Below are 22,664 nucleotides of genomic sequence, written 5' to 3' on the forward strand. Positions count from 1 at the left end.
CTGCCGGGGCTCCCGGCCCGGGGCCGGCGGGGAGCGCCCGGCGCAGCCGGGAGGGCGGCGGGAGCGGCTCCCGGTGCGGGGCTGCTCTCTGCTCGTGCTTTTCAACTCCCTCTCAGGAGCTCGCACCTTCGGGCGCTTTTAAAATTTTTATTTTGTTATTCTTTTTGGTGGTTTAAAACTTTTTTTTTTTTAAGATTTTTGTTTTAAAAAAAACATTTCAACTCTCCGACGCCAGCGCAGAGTTTTACCGTGATCACCGGGACCGCGTGAGCGTGCGGCGCCGAGGCCATGCGGTGAGCGAGGTAAGAGCGGGTTGGCACCGGGACCGGCACCGGGACCCCCGAGCCCCGGCCCGGGCTGGGGCTGCCCCCGGAGCCGCGGCTTCAATGAGAGTGAAGCCTCGCATCACTTCTCTGACCCCATAAATCCGTGTCACCTCCGCAGGTACCTGCAGGACAAACCCTCCTGTCCCCCAGAACGGTCACAAAGCCGCGAAGTTCGGATTAGTTTCGCAAAACCTCCCTTTTTGATAGAACATCACGTGGGAATCTTTTCTTTGTTGGGGTTTTTGGCTGTGTCGGAGCTGCTGAGGAAGCACCAGCCCGAAGCTGAGCGGGGCAGTTCCTGCCGTGCCCGGGTCTGGGTTTATTTTCCGTGTGTGGGAATTGAGCGGTTTGAGCCGGGTTTACACCCGTGTGAGCTCCCGAGAACGGGGTCACTGCTCGCCCAGGGTGATTCAGGGTGCGTTTGAGTCCAGGGGAACATTTCTGTGGGCTCTGGTGGGAGTTCCGTGCTTGGGAGCGTTCAGTTAGTGGTTTTAGTGGTTTTGGGGAAGCTGACGGCGAGAAACTCTCACTGAGGCGTTCACAGAGCCTGGCCGGAGGGTCCCTGTTCCCACCTCCACCTTGGTGCGTTGGTTTTACACCTGAACATTTATGAGATGAGAGATTTCAAAACGCGGGGATTAATGGCTGATATCACCTCCCTGCTCCTCCCTCGGGTTTTGTTATAAAACAAGGCACGAATCCTTCCTGGGTGACGACAGATCCCGGCAGCAGGACCGGGCTGCGGTGCCGGGACAGCCCCGAGCCCACGGGCTGGCTGCTCACAGCCGATTAAACCCTGGCTCTGCCGGGTCCAAACTGCTGGAACTGTTCGAATCAAGTATTTATGGAATGCTGCTCACTCCCTGCCCGGTATCGTCTCTGATTGGCTTTGTGGAAAGTAAAATTGCCAAATTTAGGTCTGTTACAGTAAGTGCTGGTGCAGGTGGATGCTTTGCTGGCGCTCCTGCCCGGAGGGTTTGGGTGCCCTGCTCCAGTGCTGGCAGGACGGCTCATTCCAGTGACTTTTGGTGCCTCATTGACCAGACAGGGACTGGGAGTGCTGAATTTCTGCTGTGCCACCTCGTTTTCCTGGAATTAATCTGATTTCTGTGCATTGCAAGGAAGGCTGGCCGGGTGTTAGTGTTGGGTGGAGAGGGAACACTGTGCTGCCACTCCTTTCTGGAATCCAGGGAATTTACAGACTCAGCCACCCTGAGTCCCCCTGTGTGACACTGAGGTGCCCACTGTTGCCTCAGGGAGGGCTCTGTCCTTCAGAGGTGACAGTGACCTTGCTGTCTTGCTCTCCTGCTGCCCCAGGAGCTGTCCCAGAGCTCAGGAGCTTGTCCAGGTGGGACTCCAGGAGCTCTGGGTGGTGCCATCACTGGCACAGGTGCTAAGGGATGGTCCAAGGGAAGAAGCTGCTGGTGGGGAGGAGGGAGAGGCAGGTGCATCATCACATGGGGAGGGAAAATGCATCCCCTCCTTGGGGGAGCCTCCTGATGAAGTACAGCTGGAAGTAAAGCAGAAAGGTCTGCTTTGGAAAGATGAGTCTAGAAATTACACTTGAGATAAAAGCCACAGGTGCAACAAGTTGATTTCGGTCCTTTGCTCCATTTTTGGTTCATCCTACGCCTGTTTTAAAGTTATTTCTTCCCATCCTGGTTCTCAAGCTCCGGAGGTTCCTGCCTGCTGTTATTGCTCCTTTTCCTGAGCGCTGATTGCTCTCAGCCATCCTGTTCAGTGGGGTTTTGTTTTCTCCAGCTTGCAGGCTCTTCTGGAACTTCCAGGTGAAGTTCAAGAATGGGTTTGCTTTTCGATTTACTTTAGTAAGCCTCAGCAATAGTCTGGGACATCCCAGATCTGAGCTGGGGAGCTGAAAACCCCACAGTTAATTACTGGAGCCCAGTGACACTTGGAGCAGTTACTTCTGCCTGTGTTCCTGCTGCTGTATTTGTGTCTGGTGATCCCAAAGACTTCCCCAATTTTTGAATATGAGCTGATTTAATAAAATTCCTCTGCCTCAGGGTGGGTGGGAGCTGCTTCTTCCCTGCCCCTCCATGGGCCAGGTTCCTGCTGGCACCATGAGCCAGGGATGTCACCATGTGTGCAGCCTGTGGCCCCCTGCCAGCCTTGTTTCAGGGCATGAACATCACCAACTTGGCTTTTTGTGGGGTGTTTTTTATGAAAAGTTTGTTGCATTTGGCCTTCTTGCACGTAGCCTGCAATAGCTGTGGGAAGGAGGTTATTCCTGGCTTGGTGCTGACATTAGGACACTGTATTATTTTTCCGTTAAATGACAGATTTATTGGAGTTTTCTTCATCTGCACGGTCTGACCTGAAAACCTGCGTTGGAATTTGCCAGAAGGGGGCATTTTGCAAACATCACAAAGGATTTTGGTGGCGGGGAGATGAGCAGGGTGAGCCTGGCTGGAGGATTAGGCAGCGATGCTTGTCTGGGAACCACGCAGTTTTGGGGGAAATTCTTGTGCAAATAAACACCAACAAATGAATTTTGGGTCATTTAGGGCTGAGTGCAAGGAGGCCAGCTCCCAATCCCACTGCAGCCTGCTGGCTCCCAGTAGTTGGTAAAATAAGAAACTGTGGAGTAGCCTTGGATTTTTTTTTTCTCTGAGGAAACTTTAAAAATGTTTTCCAGTTATCTCCCAGTAATTGTTTTTTGGTGTAGGTTGAGTTCTGGTGTTCTTGCATGAGGTTTCTTTGCTGTTCTTCTCTGGAAGGAGGGTTGGAGCCCACAGCTCTGTGTTGCCTCTGTTGGAAGGTGGTGCTGAGCTGCTCATCCTGCCCAGTAAAGCCAGTCCTTCTCTGGGGCCCACCAGGAGCTGTGCTGGGCTCTGGGGTTGGTTTTTTGCAGGGATTGTGTGCTGGATTTGGGGCCTCACCAGCTCTGGCCTCACCTCTTCTGTCCCCATCCCAAACCCAGAGCCCTCCTTAATCCTGGCATCAAGGCTTGGCTTTTTCTGCCCTTCAGCATTTACCTGCTGCAGGTGCAGGGGGATTTTAAGGGCTCATGGGGTCAGCCCTGCCCTGGTGCCCACAGCCTGGGCTGGTGGGAGCATCTGTGTGGGTGGGATCCTCATCCTCCCTTCAGCCCTGGGGAGAACAAGGCAGAGGCTAATCAGGGGAGCTGATGGAAGAAATGGGGTGAAAACCTTGTTTCTGTTTCCCTGGTTCCCTCTTTGATGTGTCAGCTGCTGGCTCACAGTTTGTGTGCTAAATCCAGCAGGAAAGGAGTGGATTTGGGCACTTGTGTTCATTCCAGGAGGTCTCATGGAGGTGCTGGAGCATCCCCAGTGGTTCAGGATCCTGCTAAGCCAGGCTCAGGTGCCATCACCCATTTCCTGAGCTCTTTCCTCCTGCAGTAAATGCTGACCTCTCTGCACATCCAGAGTGATGGGCTTCCTGGGCTGATGGGGAAGGTGTGCAGAAATAAAACCAAATCTTAAAAACACCTTCATGCTACTCCTCTCTCCTTCCCAGGCTTGACTTCTCTCCCAGTTTCTTCCCTTTCTCTCCCTTGGTGGTGCAGGGTGATGGAGAGTGGTGGCTGTGACCAATTCATCCATCACACCTTGGCTCTGCCCCTTCTTCCTTCTCAGGGCGCTCCTTGCACTCCTCCCCTGCTCCAGCCTGGGATCATCCTCCATTCCTGCTTTGCTATAGGAGCTTGTCCTTGGCTTTTCTCAGGGTTTGGGGCTGTGCTGATCCCTTGTTCCAGACAGAAGCTCCAGCTCTGGAGCATTTTGGCTGCGGATGCAGCCTCTGGTGCCTGATGCCATCAGAACCTCTGTCCTTGCTGTACCTGTGCCGTCTTTCCAGGAGAGATGGAGAGATTTCCATGAGCCTCCCAAGCTCCAGCCTGCTCTGTGCTGCTTTCCCAAGCACTGCAGGATATGAAACATCTGTGAGAGAAAAGCCAGGTCCAGATGTTGAAAGAAGCTGCTGCAGTAATGATTATCCCCAGCCTGGATGGCTCCTGTTCCAAGCCACCGGTGTGGTTTTTTTCCCTTCTTCCCAGCCTGGGCTCAGTTGTGGTGCTTTCCCTGTTGCCAGAGGAGCATCCCAGCAGGGGCAGGAGCCTGGAGGAGCTGCCCTGGTGCTGTGTTGCTGTGGCAGAGCTTTCCCAGGGTGTTTTCTCCCCGGAGCTGGCGCGCGCCGCCGCACAGGAAATTCTGGTTGCACCATTATTGCAGAGCCTATTGTTTGGGGCAAGGGCAGGATTCGGGCTTGCTCACATCCTCCAGTGTCTCACTGTGCTGAAAGGATGTGGTGGGATAGCCAGGGCTGCAGGAGGAGCACAAAACTCCAAGCTGGGGTTGTGCAGGGTTCATGCTTAGCCCAGATCCCTGCGTTTCTGACCAAACCCGCCCCTTTGGTTTTCCATGGGAAACCTCGGGGTTAAGGAAAACTTGGAGTGAGGATTGAGCAGGGCACAGTCCTTTGTTGCAGTTGGCAGTGTTTTGCTGCTCAGCCTGCTCCTGTCTGTGGCTGGTGTGTGGTGGGCACCTTGGGTAGCCAGGGGGGTGGAGCAGGTGCACCCTGAGAGATGTAAAATCAGGGTTTGTGGGGTACAGAACCCACCGAGCACTGCTGGAGATGGCAGCACACGTGGCCTGGCTCTCGGGGTGTGTGCAGGCAGGCAGAGCACGTGGCAGCTCTGTTCTCACCTGCCACAGCCTCGTGGCATGACCAGGGCCTGTTCACCTGGCCTCAGTTCCTATGGGGTGTTGGAGTGAGCTGCTCTGCCTGTGTTTGCTTTCACTGTGCCTTTCCCCCTGCACTAATCCTGTGGCTTAGATGGTTGGCTTTGATTGCTGCCTTTCCCAGGCTGGGCTCTGCACAGGCTGCTCCTCACTCACCCGTGTGAGCCGCAGCTCCTCTCAGGCTGCCTGGGATGTTTTGGCTGCCGGCAGGAGCAGGAGGATCCCAAAGCTTAGTTGTTGGCTGCTCACCCTCCTCGGGCTTTTCATTCCCTTTTGGCTGCCATCCCAAAAGAGGGAAGGCACCAAACCAGGGTGGTGCAAAGAGCAAAGCTGCACGTGTCACTGTGCAATCCAGGGCACACAGGGAATATTTCTGTGTCTGCTCTGTGGTGCCCTGACCCCCAGGGCAGCACTGACTCTGACCCTCATTCATGGAGAAAGTTTCCCAGACTTCAAGATAGACTAGAATCCACAAGTGTGAAATAGATTATAGAGAGTGTAGGTGTATCACTTAGTGAGAAATTTTAGGATTTGGGATTTTTAGTGTGTTGTGAATAGAAGCAAGATGGAGGGTACAGGGTGTTGTCCTGGGTTTCTTCTTCATGCTTTTTCTCACTCCTTTATGGGTTTGGGTGATGTTTTGTAATTGGGCAGTAAAGTCCTCATTGTGGGCTTCCAGGGATCAGTTATTGGGTTAAAAGGGGAAATAATCCAGGTGTCAGTTCAGTCTTGGATAGTTCAGTCTTAAAAGACCTTGTACCAAGAGATAGTTAGCTATTTTGTGCCTTCTAATGAAAAGCTGCTGATCTCATAGTTGTGAGGCTGTTTTACTGATAAGAAATAACAAACACCTGAATGTGAACATGAGCTACCTCCTCAAGTGCCTTCAATCCAGACCCAAAGAAACTGATCTGTGACATTGCTGCACACCAGGGCAGAATTCAGCTTGGAACTTTCCCAGGGCTTTTTCCTGAGCTTCTCCTGCCCCAGCAGAGCCCTGCAGGCTGTGCAGGGGAGGCTGTGCTGGCTTTGTGGAGCAGGATGGCAGGGCTGGCACACAAAGGGACCCAGGCAGCCTCAGGGCCGTGCCCGTGCTGCCACGTGCCTGGCAGAGGGACGGGGAGCCTGGCAGCAGCTGTCTGTCCTGTGTCCCTCCCTGCACCAGCCACGCTGGCAGTGCCCGTAGCTCATCTGCTGCTGCTGCTGCTCTCACGCTGGCACAGGGCACCAGCTGATGCTGTCCTGCTGCCACTGGGCTGGCATTGTCTGCCAGGGCCTCCTGCACACTCAGGGCTTGTTTGAGAGAACCATTAATCAGTTGAAAGCTGCCCCGTGTCACTCGTGGCTGGGAGGAGTGCCTATTGTGTGAGGGAACAACAGCACTGTGTGAGTGGCTGTCCCCAGCACGGGAGCTGTGTCACTGCAGGGGGAGGTCACACGTCCTGCTGGCCCACGGTGGCTGCAGAACTCCAGAGAGGAGCTTTGGCCAGGCAGCTGGGCTCCACCACAGCACCCTGTGGCCTCCTTTGAGCAGGCTGGGGCAGGGGTGGCACCAGGGTCCTGCCTGAGCTTGGCTCTGCAGCTGAGAGTGGGAGGAGGAGGAGAGCATTCCCTGCATCTTTGGGCAGTGAGAGGTGTTGGGTTTGCACTGGAAGGGTGAAACCCCATCAGGCAATCCCAGGGGCTGTTACCACCTTCCTATCCCTCCCTTGCACTGTAGGGACAATGTTCCTGGGTGCTGAGCACGTCCTAAACTGGATTTGCAGCCTGGGTACTGGAGCTGGGAAAGGCTCTGGCAGCTGTGAGAGCAGGAGAGCAGCACACCCTGTGTCCCTCTGCTGTCACACTGGGAGCATCCACTGAGGGATAATGGGAAAGCTGGGACAAGCAGCAGGGCTCAGGGTGATGTCCTGGCATTCCACAGAGTGCCCTGTCTGCATGGGCTGGGTGATGGCAGCAGGGTGAAGGTGTTGTCCATCGTGTGGGTGATGGCAGCAGGGTGAGGGTTAGCCCATGGTGTGGGTGAGGGTGACCTTATGGTTTAGGTGATGGCAGCGGGGTGAGCATGGCCCCATGGTGTGGGTGATGGTAGCAGGGTGAGCATGGCACCATGGCTTGGGTGATGGCAGCAGGGTTAGTGTTGCCCCATGGTGAGGGTGATGGCAGCAGGGTGAGGATGTTGCCCATAGTGTGGGTGGTGGCACCATGGTGAGCCTGTCCCCATGGTGTGGGTGATGGTAGCAGGGTGAGGGTGCCCCCATGGTATGGATGGTGGCAGCAGGGTCAGTGTTGCCCTGTGGTGTGGGTGAGACCCCATGGTGAGGGTGATGGCAGCAGTGTCAGTGTTGCCCCATGGTGAGGGTGATGGCAGCAGTGTCAGTGTTGCCCCATGGTGAGGGTGATGGCAGCAGTGTCAGTGTTGCCCCATGGTGAGGGTGATGGCAGCAGGGTCTGTGTTGCCCCATGGTGAGGGTGATGGCAGCAGTGTCAGTGTTGCCCCATGGTGAGGGTGATGGCAGCAGGGTCTGTGCTGCCCCATGCTGTGGGTGAGACCCCTTAGTGTGGGAATGCTGAGCATGGCTGGGGAGGGTGTGTGGGAGCCCAGCTGAGCCTGGGGGATGCTCTCTGCACCCTGTGCTCTCTCTCTCCCTCTGTGTTTTCCAGGGAGATTTCACACACCACTGGCTGATGAGTTGACTTTATGTGGTGTAAGTCCTGCCAAAACAATTTCTTCCTGTTATTGCTGCTCCAGTTTTAGAGAAGTGATAAGAACCTTTTACAGGGACCTGGTTTCTCCCAGGGGCTCTGCTGCTCTGAGCTGGGAGCTTTGAGCAGCAGTTCCCAGGGTGACTTTTCCTCGGTCCTTCAGATAAATTTCAGAGTTAGATTTAGTTAAAAGATCTAAAGAATGTCACAGTATAGTCTGTGTAGAGTCTCTCCACAGCCAGATGGATCTGGCTCATTTTGGGTGATTTTTCTTATGAATTATCTCTTCAGTTGCTCTTGGAGGTGGTAAATGAAGGGCAAAGACCTTGGAGACAAGGCTTGTGTTAAAGTGAGAGCTGAGACCATGTGAGGCTGTGTTTGGATCTGGACTGGAGCTGTGGGACCATCCCAGGTCTCAGCCCTGATGCCTTCAGCTGATGGCTCCTCTTGTGACACCATTTTATTTCCATTCCTGCAAAGGCAGATTTTTAAGAACTGAAATATTCCAATGGGAATGGGGGTGGATCTTAAACCCCCTTCTTCTTGGCTTTTAATTTGTTTTGGGTGAACAAACTGAATATAAAGCAGAGTCACCAGAAATACAGAATCCTAGAATGGTTTGGGTTGGAAGGGACCTTAAAGAACATCTTGTTCCAGCCCTGGCTGGGCAGGAACACCGTCCTCTGGAAGGTTTGGAGGGCTGCAGCGTGGGCCTGTGCCAGGCAGTGCTGAATCAGCTGTGGTGACCCAAGATAAAGGAATAATTTCAGGTTTCCCAGTGGCAAACAGAGCTGGGAGGGCTCCGGCCACCACTGAACAATCGGGACTGAGCAGGCTGCACTCCTGTTCCTGAGAGAGAGAGGCTGCTGGAGGAAGGAAAAACAGGAAAAAAGGGAGTTAGTCATGGGGTGAGGTGCTACAGGGTGGCAGGGCTGTGCCAGCACCTCAGGTGTGCACGGTGAAGGAAGTGGGGGCCACAAAACCCCTTGTGAATGCAAACGTTGAGCCATGAGGATTCTGCCAGAGCTGAACTCTTCAGCTGGGCTGTCCAGGAGCCTCTGGCCAGGTCTGGTGCTGGGAACTGTGTAAATGAGTTGGTGCTTGCAAGCAGGGATGCTGCAGAAGGGGTCTGCTGCAGCAAGAGCCAAATCTTTGCTTCTGACCCTTTAGGAGTTGATATTTTCTTGCTCTGGGATGCAGCAGCATGCCTTGGAGAAATTCTCCAAGGGCAGGAATTCCTCTGTGGCCTCTCTCTGGTCTCCGTGACTTCTTGACATAATAATTAAAGCCAACTATTTAAATAAACTTTTGTAAAGATAATGAGTTGCAGTAGGTAGAAATATTTGTATAAAATGGAAGTAAATAAATTACATAACCTGGCTTGTGTTTGACACAGCTAGAAGCAGTTTTCTCCAAGACACAGATTATTCCATAATTGCTCCTTAATGAAGTTCATGCCTCTTTGCTCTGAAGGGTTTGCCCTTGTCCAGAGCACAGGAGGAAGCAGCAGGTTATTTGGAAGTTTTATGATCCAGACTGGCATGTTTGTACTCCTTAAAGCTCCTCTCTGATCAGTGGGTTCTGCAGCCATAAAGGATCAGGGCAATGCCACCAAAAAGGTGTGTAAGAAATACAGGGAGTCCATTCCTGTGATTTCAGGCTGGAATGTTGTGTGTGATAATTGCTCTGTAATCTTTCCAGGCACCTCGCTTTGATTCCTGGAGAGTCTCACCTTTGTTTACAGCTACTGCATGTGTTAATTAAGACAGTCAAAAAAGAAGAATTTTATTTTTTTGGGAAGAGCTTTACTGCAGTGCTGCAGGACAACTCCATGGAACGTGGATTGATTGCTGGATGCTCCTTGAGGCACTGCTTAGGAGGTCCCAAGCATTGCCCATCCTCCCTCAAACACACAAAAGGAGGTGCAACTTTGGCTGGAAGCAGGAAGGAGATGTGGATTTAGGTGGTATTTGAGGACCTACCCTGGTTCTTTCTGTCCCCTGTGCTGATTGAGGATAACACATGGCAAGGAGGAATACTGAGATCCCTAATTTGAGTTCAGTGTAGGCACCTAAATACATGTTGCCATGTGTCAGTGGGATACCTGATTTTGTTGTTAGAGGTACAACTTTCCCTCTGGTGATGCCTTAGGTTTGAGCTTTTCTATTTTTCACATTCTGTGCTGCTTTAGTGTGTGGGTCTGGGCTTCATATGAGGGGATGGTGAGCTCTGTGCACAGAGCAGGGAGACAAAACAATTCCTGCTCCAGCTGGGGACCAAGGACAAATGATCCAAATCTCAGGCCCAAGAGCACAAACACGGTGGGCTGAGAGAGAAAAACAAGCAGGGTGGGACTGCTTGCAGTGTGTGTGCATGGGTGTGCATGGGCTGGAGCTGGAATGGGACAATTAACTCCAATATGGAAATGGAGCAGAACTGATAAGAGAGCCCATGACCATTTTGTGACCATTTTGGTTCATCTTGGGTGCAGCCCTGGCTGGGCTCTTGTGCTGCCCAAGGTGCATCCATTGAGGAGATCCTTTTAATAAATCCCTGCTTTATTCTCTAGCTCTGTCCACTCTCTGCTCTAGATCAGCCTTCCCAAGGCATCACTGGCAGGGGCTGCATTAGGGGTGTCTGGGAGCATTTCCTGAGTGTGCAGGAAGGTTTCTAGAGAAGTAACTCTGGGACAGGATCTTCTGCGGAGTCCAGCCAAGCAGCCTTCAGAGCCTGCTGTTAATCTGCTCTTTTGCTGGTGGTAGAGGGCTGGGGTTCAGCCTCACATGGCTTAAATTAGGATTTCTAATAGTGGAGGTGTGGGGACAGCTCATTTTAAGCTGGATAAATAACAGTTGGTTTGGTCTGGTGGCTGTGGAGCTGCATTGCTGTAGAGATGGGTCAGAACTTTGTGTTCCTGAGTTGGAAGGGACCTACAAGGATCACTCCTGACCCTGCACAAGACAACCCTCAAAATCACCAAATAACCCAGCTCCCAGATGAGGGGCTGAATTAATTTCTCTTCCTTTGCTCCTTCTCTGCTTGTACCCCCAGTGGAGGGGCAGCTTGGGAGGGAAGTTCAGCACAGGCTTCACAGGGGTGATGCCTTGGATGTGAGGGTCACAGAGATTTCAGTGGGTTTCACTGATTTTCATTGGGACTTCATTCCTGCCTCCTTCCTGCCCTGCTGGACCTGTGCTGTCACCCCTGGGGGCTGTGGGGCAGAGGGTCACTGCCTGCCCTGTGTCCACAGGCAGGACTGGAGCACCCACCTGCCCTGTGCCAGGGATGGCTCCTTGCAGCCCTTCCCAGCTGCTCTGTCTTTCAGGGAGATTATTTCTGGCACGCTCTGTCAGGTTTCTTGATTTTCTTGCTGCAGGTAGTTGTGAAACAACAGCTGTTCTGCAAGTGCCACTGCTGGGCTGGCACTCCTTTGCCTGCTCCTGTGGGGAGGAGCGAGAGGGAATTAAGGACAGACAAGAAAAAGAGGGATTAAAGTCAATGGAAGATCCCTCTGCTTCTGTGGGAATTGAGTTTTGCTCAGGTTTTCTGCTGGACAAGCCCTTATTCTTTAATATTTTTTTTTTTTTGTTGAAGCATGTCTGTTGTTTCCTCTGAAGGAGGAAAGGGTCACTTTTTCCACCCTGCTGACGTGAGCTGTGAATCACAGTGGTTTTGGGAAGGTGCTGTCACTGGCACCAGTCACCTGTCAGAATATTTGCTGCCTTCACCCTGATGTCCTGAGGCATTCTGCAGCCCATGTGCCAAGGGGTTGGGTATGACCACAGCTCAGAATGCACTTCTGCTGCTTCTCCAGGGGGATGGGCAGGAAGGATTGGCTCCTTGAAGCTTTGGGTCTCCAGGCAGTGCTGTAGCCTATGGATGGGAGGTGATTTTACTACAGGAAGGAAATGTGTCAGCACGTAGCAAAGATCCAGCACACGGCCTGGAAGCCAAGGGGGTTCTGCCCTGGTGCTGCAGCCACAAGGAAGGCACAGCTCTGGAGGGACATGCAGGGAGCTGAGCACGTTCTGGGGATGCTGGCAGGGCTGGGGAGCTGCAGGGAGCTGGGGCTGGTGCTGCCCTGCCTGTGCAGGCACGTGGAGCCTGCGTGGGAGTTCCTGCAGCAGCTGAGCAGGGCTTGAAACCAGCACTGAAACACAGGCTGGGGTGCCCTGGCTCACTGCCCCTCCACAGGGTGCACATCCTTGCAGAACTCATATCCTTGTCTTTGCTAAGGATTTGCAGCCTCCTGCCTGGCTGCTGTGGAGCCCCAGGGCTTTCCAGAGCTGTGGAAGAGTATCACTGCTGCTCAGCACTGGCTGAACAGTGTCTCCTATAAGGAATTTAGGTTTGTGTGACATGAGCTGGCAAACCAAGATGTTGTTTTTGCTTGGTGGCAATGTTTGGATATCCACGCTGTGCAATTTCCTGCAGAAACTAGATATTGCCTGCGCGTGTTCCAGACTATTTGTGTTTTAAAGCCTGGCTGAAGCTGCAGGTGTGCTGGACTCATCCTTGGATCTGCACCTCAGAAAGGATGGGCACTTTCAGGGTGACTGGTCCTGTCCTCCCCTGCTTGTGGCTTTTGTACAGACCTTTGCCACACATGGCAATAAATTTGTTTCCTGTTGAAAAGGACTCATTGGAGAGACTATAGAATATACTATGGACTACAGAAAAGGGTGAAATAGAAAGATGCCTAATACTCAGAACCCAACCCCCAGTTCCTTGTAAAAAGATTCAGGGTTTGGTCCATAAACTGGGACAAAGGGAACCTTTAGCTGCTCCTGCTGTGCTGAGTTTTGATCCCTGGTAAAAAGGGGTGAGCACCCCTGGGGAGAGCAGGGGGGCAGTCAGGGGAAACAGAGCTGTGTGGCCACCTGTGCCTGCTCAGCCCCATCCCTGGGGCAGGGGCAGGAGGGGAGAAGCTCATCAGCAGTGTTGGCTCCTTGCATTGCTAGCTGGAGCAGCCCTGGAGCAGTGGGAGCTGCCAGCCTTTGGCAGGGCACAGCCACGCTGGGCACACGGGCATGGCCAGCAGGGGCTGTGCTCCCATCCCTCCCCTCAGCTGCTTTAGTGTCCCTGTGGGATCATCCTGGCAGGCTGGCCTTGGTGAACTGTGGATTTGAAGCCTTGGGTTAGGAGATGAGGAACAGCTGGGCTGCACAAATGCAGGATAACTCAGTGACAGCAGCATCCCCACCAAGGCTTCACCCACCCAGCCACCCCCAGTTCCTGCAGGGCATCACTGTGTGCCAGCCTGGGCTCAGTGTGTGCTGCTCCTTGCTGTGCAGGGGCTCTGGATGCAGATAAGGGTGAGTTTTGGTTGTTGCTTTAGGGAGAAAAGCAGCAGAAAGGTGTCAGCCTGTCTAGGAGGTGCCTTGTGACTTTGGAGTGTTCTGCACCAACCTTGTGAGGGAAAAGTAAAGTGGAGGCAGGTGTCAAACTACCAAAAGTTCTCTGTGTGACCCCTAAAAGTGCCTTTCTGGAGTGAAAAGCCCCAGCCTGAGAACAGGCTAGGCATGTCACTGTGATTTTCCAGAAATACCAGAGCAGTTTTTCATGTGCCTAAAGGCAATTTAGTGCAAGGCCACTGGCCTTTCTGAGCTGGATATCCTGGAGTGCTGTGATGGACAGAGGCACAGCAGGTGTCACTGGCCTGTTTGGGACATCACACCTTCCAACAGCCAGAAACTGGATTATTTTATGGAAAACAATGCAGAAGACTCTTCAAGGAATTGTTTGCTGCTGAGGACAGACACACTTGTACACTTAATACCTGGGGCTCTAAAGTGAGACTTGTCACCAATTTCAAAGCAGGGCAGGGAGATACCTCACCTTGTACTCAAAAAGCTGGATGGGGTGGGTTTTCCACAATGAGGTGCCTGGGGAGCTGAGAGCCAAGCCCTGTGCTTGTATGGTTGTGTTCAACTGCTCTGAGGAAAAGGGGAAAGGAGGACAAGGGTAAATTCCACCCATGCAGCTGCCTGAGAGGAACAGGTCACTTGGGATCTGTTTGGAGGTAGAAATAGGGCTGGAAATGAGACAATGAAGTAGAGGTAAGGTGTTCTTTGACATCACCAGGGCCACATCAGGGAGTTGCTGAGTAACCTGCTGAAATAATCCCTGAAAATGTTGGAGCAGAATGGGTTGCTGCCTGTGCTCCGAGTCTCTGCTTGTGAATTTGGGGCTGGTGCTGGCATCCAGCTCTTTGTTTCTAATCCTGATCTGAATGTGCTGAACCTACATTAGCACAGAATGCCAGACTGGGAGGTCTGTAGCTATGGCAGTGTCCTCCAAACGTGACCCTCTGCTGCTCATCTCAGCGCTGGCACCGTGGAAGGTGGCACTCCTTTCTTCTCGTAGTAATTCCATGTCAAAGAGGAAATATAAATAAACTCCCCAAACAAAAGGAGCAAGGAAAAAATAATTCTTTCAAACATTAGAGCAGGAACAATAGGGTAGGATATGCACTCTCTGGGGAGGGGTAATGGCTGAAAGCGATAGGAGCACAGTGCTGCCTTGGTCTGTACCTAGCTGGGCTCAGCGAGGATTATTTATAGCAAATGTTATGGCAGAAGCATGTGTGACCTGCAGGCTCCCAGCTAGGGGAAGAGCTTTCCTGTGCTGTCTCTGGGATACAATAGACAATTATTTAGACACTATCTTTGTCTCAAGATATAAACAATTAAACGCTGGCTACTGATTTCTGCTCTGATGTTCAGACTGTGCTTTCTTGCTTAGGGATTTGTGGAGAAGGCAAGGATTTTAAAGAAATGTCCCAGCTGTGAAGTTCCTGAGGCATCTCTACCAAACTGACTAATTGGGAATGCAGAGCAATGTCACAAGCACCACGAAGTTGTTGCTTCCCAAAGGTTGGCAGCCAGTGGTTCAGTGTTGTTCAGCTGACATTAATGGGGTGTGGATGGGTGTAGACCCCTAAATCTGCCTGTTCCATTGTGTTTTGGCTCATCACTATGGTATTAAAGTACCTACAGCTGCTACTGGATAGTAATTAAATGTTCTCACATATAATTAACTACTTTCAACTGACTGCTGAACAGCTTAAATAATCTACATATAATGGCAGATATTTTGGTATTAGAATGGTGACAGTTGGTGCCAAATAGCTGGAGAGGTTGGGGAAACAGCTATTGTGCATCAAAACAACCTTGTGCTGGCAGACGACTCCTCCCTCAGGCTCCCTGCTTTTCCTGGGGGTCCCTGTCCATCCTGGCTGCCAGAACCAGAAGGATCCTGTTGGATCCCTTCAGGACTCACCTCAGGTCTATTTTCTGTAGAGCAGAAGAACTTAGAATTGCAAAAAAGGGGAGATGTGGAGGGCGCTGCTGCAGTGGCTCAGTGGGCAGAGGGTGAATGTGCACCTGCAGCTCCTGGATCAGCAGTGTGGATATGGAGGAACATTTAGCACAGGTGCAGTGCCAGAGGTGTGTGGGCTTTGTGAGAGGCTTGGTCTGAAATCCACCTTCAGCAAGAACTGATCTATTATGTTCATTATTTAATTCCAGTTGTATTCAAGGGATTTTATATCTCTATGTTTTTATCTGGAGCTCCTGCTCAGCTTTGCACAAGGAGCTGGGTGCTGGCTCTCTCCTTCCCAGTGTGTGTGAAGCTGATCCTGGCTTGGTGTAAGGTTTTTGTGCTCTGTGTGCTGCAGAGGCCAGGGCTGGTGCCCTGTTGAGCTGCCTGGCAGCTCCCTGCAGTGCCAGCCCATCTCCAGTGTGGAGCTGTGGTGTTTGCAGTGAGCTGCTCCCTGCCTGGCAGTGCCAGCACCGGCCCAGTTTGTCTGACAGATGCAGTGGAGCAACTCTCTTCTCTCCCTTGGCTGCAGGCAAAATGAGTCTCCTGCTCTAATTTCATTGTGTTTGGCCATCTCACAAACTCTAAAGCTCCCTGAAATGGGAAGGAAGTAATGTTTAAATTATACATGAGTGAACTGATTTACTCAGCCTGAAGTTTTGAGTTCCGTCCTTATAAATACAGGGCTGGAGCTCTCGGTCTGTGCATCCATCCGTCTGCCTGGTGGACATTGAATTAGCAGGAGCACAAATGCAGATCCAGGACTGTAAAAGCTTTGGCTTAAACCAGTGCAAACCATGTGGGGCAGATGCTGCAGCCCCAGGGAGCGTGTCCTGTTTGCCTGGGGTTATCTTGTCTGCTAGTCTGCCCTCAGTGATGGAGCAGATCATTGCTGCAGGGTCCCTTCTGCCACTGGCAAGTGGTGAAGTCCACCAGGTTTCCACCCCTGAAAATATTGAAAGAGTGTGTGGATATGACAGTTGAGGACATTGTTTAGTGGTCAGCGTGGTGCTGAGTTGGTGGTTGGAATCAATCTTGGAGGATCACAGAACCATTAACCTTAATGATTCTGTGATTCTAAAACTCAGTGTTTTGATGTCTGTCCATTCCTGACTGGGAAGGGATTCAGACTGCTCCTCTGTCTGTCTCCTGCTCCTAATGGAGGGGTTTAGCTTCCTGTGGAAGGGATTTTGCAGAGCTTGTGAAATGCTGGTTCAATTCTCTGGTTCCTTCCTATGGGCACGGGCCCCGCGCTCCTTGGGGACCCCGGTGCCGGAAAGTCGTAACTGCGCTTGCTGATGGGCTGGAGATCCCTTTTGCAGATGTTTCACCCAGGTCTCTCCTTCCACCTCGATTGAAATAAATGAACAATCAAGCTGCAGTGCTGCCATGCCTGGCTGGGGCCCAGCAGCAAACCGTCCTCCTTGACCCAGAAACAGAGGATGCTGAGTTTTTGTGAGGGCTCCACTGGTTTGTGGGGTGGGGATCTGCCAGGTGGGCAGGGACTTGATCATCAGGCTGCATCCTCAGGGTGTGCTCTGTGAGCAAACACAGCTCTGCCCTTGGTCCGTGGATGCGGCACCCAGCAAGTCTGAAATGTCTGTGGAGACATAAACAGAAAGGGGGAGAAGTCACCATTCTCTCCCTATTTGTTTGACCTAAATACATTGAAGTAACTGTACCCCCATGAAAGAGATAATTTCCTGACGCTGGAGAGCTTAACATCTGTTTCCTCCCATTTTTTTTCAGTGGTAGAACATGGTAACGGAAGAACTGGCGGGGTTTTCTTTCCTCTTTTTCTTTTGTATAGCAAGAGGCGCTGCATGCTTGGGCTAAATACGCTCTCGGAGAGCAGACAGGTTTCTCTCAAGGGTTATATGATCATTTGTTCTCTATTTTCTCTCCTTCCTGCCTCCCCCCGCCCCTCCTGGAGAGGAGCGGATACAGCGAAGCCCGGGCAGGACTTCCTTAGCTCAGCCATGCCTCTGGCAGGCTGCGCCGCGTGCCCTCTCCCTGTCACCCCCTTCCCCGAGAAACAATGGCCAAAGGCTCCTTCTTGTTTGTTATTTTGGATCCTGCAGAGGAAGAGCCGAGTGGAAGATCGTGTCCCCGGGGGCCCTCGGTGCATTCCAGCTCTGGCAGCGCCTGCCGAGGCTGTCGGCGCCTTTCGCTCCAGCCCTGTGTTCCTGGGGGGGACACTGGGCTTGGAAATGAATTTAGCACTGCTGAGGGGTGAGAGGAGAGGGATGGAGAGCCTTGGAGGGGTGTCTGGAGTCACTGCTCCACAGTGAGTGCAGATCCTGTCCTTGAACATCCAGCACAGCACAGGTTGTCACAGTGCCAGGAGGAGCTGGGCATTTCTACCAACTGTTCTGGCATGGTTTGAACACCCAGCTTCTCCTTTGTACATGAGGGACACTGAGCCTCAGACCTCTCTGCCTCCAAAATCTCCAGGATGACCTTGGGTCTCTCCAGGTGCTCTGTGGAGGAGAGCACAGTGTCTGGCATGTGATCCTGTCTAGGCTGCCCCAAGGGAAACGCCACCACCAATTTCCTCTTTCTTCCCTTCAAAGGTTTGTTGTTTCTCAGAGCCCCAGACAAAATAGTTCTTTCAGGTCACTTGATAGAAGGGATTTGCCATTTGCCTGGAACCTGGAATATCCGCAGCACCAAGGGATCCTGGAAGCACAGAATGGTTTGGGTTGAAAGGAACCTTTGAAACCATCTTATTCCACCTGTGCCATGGGCAGGGACACCTTCCACTATCCCAGGCTGCTCCAAGCCCAGTCCAGCTCAGCCTTGGACACTGCCAGGGATCCAGGGGCAGCCACAACTTCTCTGGGCACCCTGTTCCAGTGCCCTTCTAGTCCTTCAGAGCACTAAATATATATTTCTTAAAAGTTACTTCTGCTTGTTGCCCAAAACCTGCTGAGGTCTGAAGAAGATTTCAGGGATTGTGTGGTGCCTGCCTGGCAAACAGCCTGAACTGTGTGCGGTTAAATGAGCAGTTTCTTTCCATCATTAGGGTCTCTTGAGAAAACTCAGCCTGGATCAGGCTAATCCTAATTTCCTCACTGATGCTTCCTTTCTAGTAGCTCTTACCACCCTGCTGCCTTTGGACCTGGTGTTGTGATTTAGCCTGGTTAAACAGCCTGGTTTTGCTCTGTTTGTGGATAACTTGTGTAGGGCAGCTCAGCAGCAGGAGATTGCCCATGGGAAGTGTCACTCCCTGAGGGGTGGCTTGTGACAGCCCTGATTGCATGGGCCTGAATCAATGTCCTTTAAATCTATGAGAACTGTCAACTTTAGTGGGTGTTCCCTGGGCCTGTTCTGTTTTTTCTGCTGGCTGTCTGCTAAATCACACTGAAAAGGAGCAAAATTGCTCTTACTCCCACCTGTATTGTGCAGGAAGAGCCTGTTGCCAAGGGAATGTTGTGCAACCACGAGTGAGATACAGACACCTATTTCTTTCTTAGAGATTGGGATAACACAAAAAATATGGAAAGAATTTGGAGGGGAAGTCATGGCTGCAGATACAGATGTTTGTGTAACACACCTGGTGCCCTTGGCTGGGAATTTTGTTAATCTCAGTTTATTCATCCCCCTCAGTGACCTAGAAAAGGAAAGTGAATTTTCAGAATGAAGGGCCGCTGCTTTTGTGATGAGAACAGCAGGGCAAGGCAGGGACCGACATAGCCCCTGTATATTGGAACTGTTGGCAGTGTTTGCTTGATAGCTGGAGTTTTATATCCAGGTGAGATTCTGTGTGTTTTGGAGAGCAAACATGTGAGCCTTTGGTCTCCAGACCTGGCTCAGCCACCCTCCTTAGGCTCAGGTAATCTGTGGGCAGTGGAAGAGGTGGAAGGTAATTGTGTTTTCTGTGGTTAAAGCCCTGCTTTAAGTGATGGTAGTCCCAGCTCAGCTGCTGGCTGGTGACTTGCTATGACTTGACATCTGCAACTGCAGCTCAAGGAGGGCAAAAATAAACACGTGGTTGACAAGTGGTGTAGTTTTCTGACTAATAGCTGTTCCCACAGCATTTCTTCAAAACCTCTTTCCCCTGCACCCCAGAAAGGTGAGCAGTGGTTCATCAGACACTCTCAGGGCTGCTTTCCTCCATATTCAAATTGTATTTTGTCATGACGGGCCTAAATGCCCCCAAGGCCCTGTGGTTTGGTTGCTTGGTAAAGCCAGCTTTGCCCTGCTTGGCTGGGGAAACACAGGTTGCCCCAGGCAGCTGCTGCAGGTGTTTGCAGAGCAGTGGGTGCTGTGTTCAGCAGCTCCTGCAGGCAGTGCAGCAGAGCAGATTTGGGCTCCTGCTCAGGGAACACTGAAGGAAGGTGGCTGAAATTTGCCTTGGGGGTGGGAGGTTTGCTCTGGGTGGGGCAGTGCCAGTCCTGGGGCTGGAGCTGGCTCAGGGGCAGTGCTGGGCTGTGGGCACTGAGGAGGCTGTGCTGAGGATTGGCTCCTGCCAAGGTCAGCCTCTGGTTTTGATGCCTTCAGTTTTAGTTTTCATGTTTTCCAGATTCTGTACTGCATTGGTGTATAACTCTGAACTTCATATAAATTGTTAGCAGCTCTCCTCACAGCTCAGTCACACAAAACAATCCTTTTCCAGTCCCAGAACCAAGGGCACCACTGCAGCTTCAGGCTCAGAAAGTGCAAACAACAGAGAACTGAGGAGAGCAAACTGGGAGGATGGGACTGCATCACCTGGAGCTGGAATTGGACAATTAACCCCAATATGGAAATGGACCAAAACTGATAAAAGTGTGAGAACTCATGGCCCTCATCCAGCTTCGTGTAGCCCTGGCTGGGCTCTTGTTCTGCCCAAGGTGAATCCTGTGAAGGCCTTTCAATAAATCCCCACTTGATTCCTTTAACTCTGCCCAGCCTCGCCTCCAGGAGCCTCTCAAGGCATCAGTTTCAGTGTGTGCAGTCCTGCAGGTGTGACTAGGGGAATTCAAACACCAACAAGGTGGTTTTGAAGATGAGGAGAGGTTCAGGTGAGGCTGTGGTGAAAGGGGAGGTGGAGAGGAGGAACCAAACACTGATCACAGAGTGGTTCTCCTCTCTGCTTAGAGTGCTCGGGTCTGGCTTCATGGTGGCAGCTCTAATTTCCATCTGCTTTAAAGCTTCTTAAAAAAAATAATACAACCTCTCCTTATTTAATTTTAAAGCCACCCATGTGCCCTGTGATTCTGGATTCTGTTGCTTTTCTGGGGAGGGCTGTGCAGGATCTGTCCCTTGTTATGGGCTGTCTTTTGCCTGCCACATGAGGAACAGCCTGTCTCCTCTGTGCTAGCATCCCTCCAAAGACTTCACAGGCAAGCCTCTTCCCTTTGAATCTTCTTTCCTCATGCAGGATCCACCCAGCCAAAAACAATAAAACATAAAACTGGAAAGAGAAAACAAACAAAAAACCAGGGCCATTTGTGATTTCTTGTCTTTTGCTGCCAGTTGGCTGCACGACTTGAAACGACTGAAGTGCTCTTTTTTTTTTCCCCCACCACTCCTTCCAACCCATTCCAATGTGTTAGTCTTTAAGTTGCAGCAGGAATGTCTGGGAATAACTCACATCCCAAAGTGACAGCCTGAGAAATGAGGAGCTGGTCTCCTCCTCAGGCACCAGATGGAGGAACTGTCCTGCTCAACCCTTGGTTTTTTGGGAACAAAAGCTTCTTGGTCTCTGCAGGGACCCATGGCAGCACAGCTCCAGCATAAATTTCTGCTGCAGGATTTAAATGGAGGCAGGTGGTGCTGAGGCCCAGAAGTGCCTGGGGAAGGAGATTCTCTCTTAAAACCTCCATGGTGGTGGGTACAGGAGGCTGAGTAAAGAGACAGCCTGAGCAGAGCATCAGCACTGTGCTTGGGCTGGGTAACTGGGGTGAGACTGGAGGTACCACTGAGCTGTGGGACTGCACAGGGTGTGTGTGGTTGGGCTGGGGTCTGTCTGGCAGTGGGTATTTAGGGTGTGTAATTTGTAGGGTGTGCTTGGCTGTGCAGCTATAGGGTGTATTTGGCAGTGCAGGTTTAGACTCTGTCACTGTGGGGTGTATTTGGCTATATTCCTTCAGGATGTGTAACTGAGTGGGGTGTATCTGGTAAGGTACATTTAGGGTGTACAGCTGTGGGGTGTAATTGGCAGTGCCCATTTTGACTGTGTCACCGTGGGGTGTATTTGGCGATGCATATTTAGGCTGTATCACTGTGGGGTGTATTTGGTAGGGCACAATTAGGATATGTAATTGTGGGGTGTATTTGGCAATGCACATTTAGGCTGTATCACTGTGGGGTGTATCTGGCAGTGCCCATTTTGGCTGTGTCAGCATGGGATTTATTTGGCAGTGCCCATTTAGGCTGTGTTACTGTGGGGTGTATCTGGCAGTGCCCATTTAGGCTGTGTCACTGTGGGGTGTATTTGGCAGTGCCCATTTTGGCTGTGTCACTGTGGGGTGTGTTTGGCAGTGCCCATTTAGGCTGTGTTACTGTGGGGTGTATCTGGCAGTGCCCATTTAGGCTGTGTCACTGTGGGGTGTATTTGGCAGTGCCCATTTTGGCTGTGTCACTGTGGGGTGTGTTTGGCAGTGCCCATTTAGGCTGTGTCACTGTGGGGTGTATTTGGCAGTGCCCATTTTGGCTGTGTCACTGTGGGGTGTGTTTGGCAGTGCCCATTTAGGCTGTGTCACTGTGGGGTGTATTTGGCAGTGCCCATTTTGGCTGTGTCACTGTGGGGTGTGTTTGGCAGTGCCCATTTAGGCTGTGTCACTGTGGGGTGTGTTTGGCAGTGCCCATTTTGGCTATGTCACTGTGGGGTGTATTTGGCAGTGCCCATTTTGGCTGTGTCACTGTGGGGTGTATTTGGCAGTGCCCATTTTGGCTGTGTCACTGTGGGGTGTGTTTGGCAGTGCCCATTTAGGCTGTGTCACTGTGGGATGTGTTTAGCAGTGCAAATTTAGGCTGTGTCACTGTGGGATGTGTTTGGCAGTGCCCATTTAGGCTGTGTCACCATGGGGTGTATTTAGCAGTGCAGATTTAGGCTGTGCCACTGTGGGGTGTGTTGGGCACAGGTAGTGCCACCAGTGTCTCCCCCACAGCCCAGAGCAGAGCCAGCAGCACCTCACATAGGTGCTTTTTGCCCTTTAATAAAGGGCAAAAATGGCCTGGAGGAGTGGAGGGGAGATACAGAAAGGTGAGAAGGAGCTCTGTGAGCACTGAGGCTGGTGAAGATGGTGAGGATGAGGGGCTGAACAGGGGTTGGTCCCTGGCAGCAGTTGTGGCCTGTGCAGGCCCCACACAGGAGCAGCTTCTCCTGACGGGAGCGGGACCTGTGATGGCTCCACATGGCAGGAACAGGACCTCTGGAGGCTCCACACTGGAGGAGGGGGATGTTCCTGGTAGGAATTGTATCCTGTGGAGCTGATTCCTGGCAGAAATTGTAACGAGTGGAGGCCCCACACAGGAGCAGCTCTCCCGACAGGAGCCGTGGCCTGTGAAGGCCCCACGGTAGCCTGGGCTAAGTGTGAGAAGGAAGGAAGGACAACTATCATGTCCCAATCATACCTGTCCCAGTTCCCAATCCTTCTGCACC

The 22,664-nt window shown here is 52.0% G+C and overlaps 1 protein-coding gene across 1 annotated transcript in view; it reads left to right on the top strand.

Annotated features, from left to right (window-relative positions):
• The first annotated feature begins 218 nt into the window (after positions 1–218).
• The window catches only part of LOC128945972 (uncharacterized), a 37,286-nt gene continuing 14,840 nt past the window's right edge, over positions 219–22,664 (top strand). Inside the window, exon 1 of the mRNA XM_054289906.1 lies at positions 219–302. The gene's annotated coding sequence lies outside the window, so the exon portion shown is untranslated. The remainder of the gene's footprint in view (positions 303–22,664) is intronic.

Source organism: Melozone crissalis, unplaced genomic scaffold (assembly GCF_028551555.1).
Source record: "Melozone crissalis strain CALT ecotype California unplaced genomic scaffold, PUWL_Pcris_2 ptg000068l_1, whole genome shotgun sequence".
Lineage (NCBI taxonomy): Eukaryota > Metazoa > Chordata > Aves > Passeriformes > Passerellidae > Melozone > Melozone crissalis.